Source organism: Cibotium barometz, chromosome 30 (genome assembly GCF_041138505.1).
Source record: "Cibotium barometz isolate CiBa-2024 chromosome 30, ASM4113850v1, whole genome shotgun sequence".
NCBI classification, from domain to species: domain Eukaryota; kingdom Viridiplantae; phylum Streptophyta; class Polypodiopsida; order Cyatheales; family Cibotiaceae; genus Cibotium; species Cibotium barometz.
In genome coordinates this window covers 45750426-45756717 of record NC_141075.1, presented here as the reverse complement: position 1 = coordinate 45756717, position 6292 = coordinate 45750426, and positions in this window count along the sequence as shown.

The window sequence follows — 6292 nt, the reverse complement described above, 5'->3', positions numbered from 1 at the left end:
TATTTATACCCTCATGCTGGAAATGGCCGACCCAAATAGCATAAATTAGTTAAATAACCTATCCCTTTGTTAAGGCATGTTCCCACATGAGATACTACTTTTAACACCCTCTCTGTAGCTCATAGTGGGCATAGATGAAGAAACCAAGTCGATGCAGATGCAACCATGGACACCCTCGCGTGGCCTTTGCTAGGTACACCTCGGATAATGTACCAATCAACCTATCTCCACAAGAAAATGCCATCTTGAGCTTTAGCTGCCACATAGAATAATGAATTACAGACAACTCCACATCCATGATCCCCCATTCGTTGAACTGCGAACACATCACGTTCAAAAAATCCTCTGAACCTTGAACTGTCGACACACGACGCCCAAAATTCTGCTACACAATGAACCAGGAACTCATCCCATCCATAGTCTGCTACCAATGAACTACGAACACATCACATCCATAGATTTGTCAAGCTGCTCCATGCCAGATGCATGTGCCTTGAACTCTGACACACGGGTCCAAATCACCAAAACGGGAGCACAGACTGCCCCTCTCTGCCACTCACATGCCTCTCTCTGGCTGAAGCACGTGGTAGCATCCATCCACCAAGCTAGAATGCTGGAGCATATGCCAGTGTAGTCCTCGCCACACCGGCAGACGCCGTAGCATCCCTAGTAGAATCACTGTCATTGTCATCCTCGTCAGCTTTGCCTTTGCCTTTGTCATTCATCGAGCCTTGAGCTTTAGCTTTGGATTTGCAATCCCGAGCCAAATGCCCTCGCTTTCTGCACTTATAACAATGGCTCCTAGACTTCTTATTGGATTCCGATGCAGCATGTGCCGATTCTACATCCTTCGGAACTCGAATCTTGCCTTGGGAAATGAGCACTGCTTCCTCCTCAATGAGAAAGGAGCTGAGATCATCAAATTCCAGCTTTTCCTTCGTGACTTGTAAGCATAATGCCCTCGAGACCATCTCGTACTCCTCAGGCAACTTCGTAAGAACCAAGGCAGCTAACTGGGTACTAGTTAATGCACTATTCATAGCCGATAACTGATCATGGATAACCTTTGCCTTCATTAGAAATGACTGCATAGAGGTCCCGGCTTCAAACTTGATGGAAAACAACTGGCCGAGAAGGGTTACTGCTCGCATTGTTGAGTCTCGATCAAACATTCCTGCAAGCTTTGACCACATTTCCTTGGCAGTCTTTAAAGTCTGAATGGCAGGGGAAATTTCCTTGGTGAGAGATTCTGCAATCGCCGACATCGCCTTCGCATTGTGAGCTTCCCAATCCACAAGAGATTTGAGAAACTCCTCCTCCTGAAGACGTGTAAACCGATTTCTATCCCTTCGGGGACGTTCCTCCGAGCCATCAACAATGTCCCATAAGCCTTTTCTGCTAAACCATAGCCTCATGATCAAGTTCCAATGTGCATAGTTGTCGCCATTCAGTTTGTCGTCCTTGCTCGAACACGGGAGTCCCATCTCGAAAACTCCGTCCACCTCTTCTCAGTCGACCCGGTCTTCGATAATGCACGTCTCCTCCCTTCGCCTTCTCTTCTCCCAGCCGGCGGTTCTCTTGCGACTGCACTCCTGCTGCACGAGCGGTGCCACTGGCCTCCTCTTGCTCTGCCGCCTGCAAGAAAATGTAGCTTTTGCTGCTGCTCTGCCTCGCGCACTTGCGTGCCTTTCTTGCTGCCTTGCTTGAGTCCTGCTTTTGCCCGCTCAATGTGTGCCACCCTTGCTGGCTGCTATGCAAACGCTGCCCTTGCTAGCTGCCATGCATAGTGCGCTGCCTTGAGATACCCGCTTTTGCTGGCCTTGGGTGCTTTGGCTGCTTCAAGAAGAAACGCAGGTTTGCTCTAGCCTTGATGCAGACGTAGTCTGTCGCGCGTCTCCTCCCTCATGCCTTGTGTGTGTCCGAGGATCAGAAGCCTTCAAGCTCTGATACCATGTCAGTTTGTACATGCGGAAGCTTGAATACACATTGTGAGAGAGAGAGAGAAGTTGACGCAGAGAGAGAGAGAGAGAGAGAGAGGTTGGCGAACAACGCTTGACGTATTTTAGCAATGAATAGATAATAAAATACAATGGTGGGCATGGGTATTTATACCCTCATGCTGGAAATGGCCGACCCAAATAGCATAAATTAGTTAAATAACCTATCCCTTTGTTAAGGCATGTTCCCACATGAGATACTACTTTTAACAGTGCCATCCAACTGAGCGGACCGAATGCCTCCATTTTGTCCTTTTACCCTCCATCATCCACCTCTCCTACATCCCCACCAACCAAGAGGCCCCACCATGAACCCTCCCCTACAAAACAACCTCAATCACCACCAAGCCCCAGGCCTACACAAGAAGAGTTCGCTGTCGCTGAAGGAACCAACAAGAAGGCCGCAGAGAGGAGGAAGAGGATCGCCAGAGGCAAGATTTCCTAAACAAAAGTTTATATGAGACCCCACCCCCCCTGACAGGTTCACATAAATGCCACCTCATGATCAGGCCGGGCCTTCATCCCCAATGACACCTAGAATACAGTCAATACTCTCCGTTGGGCTCGCACTGGCAATTTTAGTTCCACCCAAAATTACGAAGAGAGCATCCATGCGGACCGAGGAGATGTGTCCAATTTTGCACAAGGCTTCACTAATATGGCACAGAAGATTATATAGCAGATCACAGACTACATCTCTCGACAATAAGAAGTGGCACAACTTTCACAGCGGGAAATGTTATTAGCCAAAGCCTAGGAGAGAGCAATGTCTGAGAAATTATACTAGACAAATGTACAGTTCATGGAGCTACATAAAAAGTTCAATCAACAAACAGAGCAACTGGGCACGACTATCTCTCGAATTACTAAGCTCCAGCAACAAGTTAACCAAGCCCACGCAGCAGCCGACAGCCCACAAAGAGCTCATTGTCATAGAAGGACTACATCAGGAGGCCATGAGCCGGGCCCAAACAGTAGAGGAAGCTCTATCCCGCACCACCACGGATTTTGCAAGGCACCGCAACTTAACAAAGGCTACCATCCATCGATTACATGAGCAGCTCGTCGGTGAGGCTGAGGCCTAGGCCACCAACCACTCCATAAGCTCCTTTGTCTAGCTTGGTCGATCACAAGGTGGACGCTCTCATGGAGACCGCAACAATAGAGCTCCCCATTTTGGCATTCCCCCCTCAAACCCCTTTTCAGCTCCTTGACCTCCAGTTCCGAGCCATCCACCTCAACCTTCTCCAACAAGATATTTATAATGAGGAGTCCCTCTCCTACCAACAGTATACTTATGGTCTATCTAAGATCCCCATCGATAGCCTAAGCCTCATCTCCCATTTTTTCTTCCAAGGGCTGATCACCTTCCAACACCCTCATGACTTCTTTGAACTCCCCATCCACCCCCTTCAAGCCTAACAGCCTGGAGCCTACTTCTTCGTTATGGTTTCTCGGCCACCACAGCCCCATCTGGTATCATTCACTTATCCTTACCAAATGACGTCTGCCCCTACCCCTATCTCCCCCTCCTCTCGAGCCAGGCGATGTAGTACCTCCGCACCGCTGGGGCTGGCATGTAGTCCACGACTCCTACCTCTTTCTCCTCAACGATCCTCTACCAACCTTCTCGGCACCCGGCCTCCTCATTCTCTACCACCATTGCTTCACCCAAATCGAGGTCATGGAGGCCACTAGCATATGCCAGTTCGACGAGTCCCACATCGCCTTCCCATGGGAGTACAGTGAAGCCAAGGCTCCCACTGCAGTCAATTTCTTCTACGCCCACAATCCTCAAGCTACCGCTATAGCTAGCCTTGCCCTAGATGACGACGACGACGATGGCACAGATAAGCAGGGCAACTTGCCACCTCCATACCCACAAGCCCCATCACCCCCACCCCCTCCTCCACCATCAAGCCCCTCATCTGCATCTCCTCTACCATCAGGCCCCTCATCTGCATCTCCTCACACAACCCCCACCACCCCCCTCAGGCACCTCCACTCTTCTACTTTTGCTGCCCCAACTTCTTCTCCCCCCCTTCACTTTCCCACTCCGCCCCCATCACCCACACCCCCCTCGCCACCTTCACTATCCCTCAACTTAGGGATGCACACAGCATTCAGGGATATCCCCTCCACCTTTGCCAGACCCCCACCTTTTCTCGACGCTAGCATCACCACCTGACCTTCATCATCGACACCCCCTCCACCCTCATCGAGCCGGCTCCACCACCCACCAATCCACCACACTCGAAGAAGGGGAGATCCCGCCACCACCACCATCTGAGCGCGATGAAATCGACCCTCTGCCCAACCCTTTCAATTGGTACGATCCCTTGGATCACACACGGAGTTCGAACAGGCCATCGCCATCCTACTCGGTCAACAGCTCCAACAACACCCCATCACCCGCATCACCGATCGCCTCGATCTCCATGTCCTCCGTTCGTGCCTTGATGCCAAGCACGCAACATGGCGGTGAGATCACCCACCTAGAACCCGCAACAACGGCTACCACTGGCCACCCACCACTGCTCGTCCCATCACCTTCAATCTCATGGGCGAGCAGTCGACCTAGCGACAGCCCTTCCTCAACAAACCCTTTATCTGGGAGGTCTATTGCAATGCACCCCATGCACTGAGGATTACCCCAGATTACCTCCCCATTCACAGACAATGGGCCTCGAAGACGTTCCACGATGAACAACAAAAGAACCCAAAGTTGCAATTCAACTTCCCTTGGTTCGTGCCCCCATCATCGCAAAATCCATGCACATAAGAATCCATGGTCCGGTGCTTCAATGATTTCATCCGCCGTTTACGACCAAGTCCCTGACCCAATGATGATTGCCACCATCCGCTTCTTTAACCTTATCATCACTTTGCTGGAGTCCTTCCCAACATGGGACTGTTACTTTCGAGGGAGCCCAAGGCCTCGCCTTTGACATCAATAAAGGCCCACACTTAAGCAATTGTTTGGCTACTACAAACGAATCATGTGGATGCCTGCTTGGTGGCTCCAAAATTTTGAAACGACCTTCTAGACGAGCTACCATGTCTTCCATCGTGCCCCTCTCGCTCCTACCTCACGATGGGACGTCCGCATATACTCTGTCTCCTATAGATAATTTCTTCAACCAGTTCTGAGGAAGGACTTGCAATCGGGAGGGGGATATGTTAGCCACCCGGTTAACATGACCTTTCACGCGGCTACCACACGTCCTTTATAATCCACCTTTTTGTAACCATGCTAAGCGCCAATTATAAATGAGACATGGGATGACCAAGCTTACGGCTTGTGTAATGCCAATCATACGAAATTGATATACATAGAGCTAGATAAACTAGGAAGAGTAGTTTTGGACCCCCATTTGTAATTGGGCAACTGAACATTGTAAGTATGAGCTCATGTATATAACACATTTTATGGAATATGAAAAGGGATAATCCTATTTGTCTCAATGGAGTTTTGCCTTCTCTCTCTCTCTCTCTCTCTCTCTCTCTCATGCTAGCTTGCTTTTGCTTGTGATGCTTGCTTGCTTATGAGTGTTGGTGTATGTGAATAGGAATGGTATTGCTCTCCCTTCTCTCCTTCACTCCCCTCTCATTGCTCTCCACCTTGTCTTGTTTACATACGATTGGCATGAGGCATAGGTTGAGCTCTCCATAGCTCCTTCCCTCTTGCTCCTACCTAGCTTGCTTGGATTTCTCTTTGGGTGACACAAAGAGAGTGTAGAGTGAGCCCCTAGCGGCCTAACCCTAATAGAGTTGGCCAAGTGCAAATCACTGGATTCAACCCTCGCATGCACTTTATTCTCCTTCTCTCTTGTGCTTGTGAGGTAGCATGTTAAATCATTAACAGAGTGCTAGTTAAATTGACCTTAAGTGTTTGAGATTGCGGAGGTAGACATGTTGTAGGTCCCAGTCATGGATTAGTCGGGTTTGTCTCATGAAGGATCGACCCAAGACGGCATCATAGGCAGCATTACGAAAGTCCATGACCACAAATGTGAGGTGAAATGTCATGTGACAGACTTTGACCTTCAGGTCATGCACTAGGCCCATGGGTTTTGCAGAGTTCCCGTCCGCAAGCTTGATCACCAATTTGGTGGGATCAAGGCGTGGTTGGTCCCAGTTTTCCCAACATGTTTGTATGAGGATGCTTACACCAGCACCTCCATCTAGGATGCCTTTGATTACATGTCCATTATAGGAAATGGGCAATGCTGTGTTTGTGTCATCACCTTCAAAGTATTGTCCCAACACATTGACGTGAATTGTGGGTGCACCTT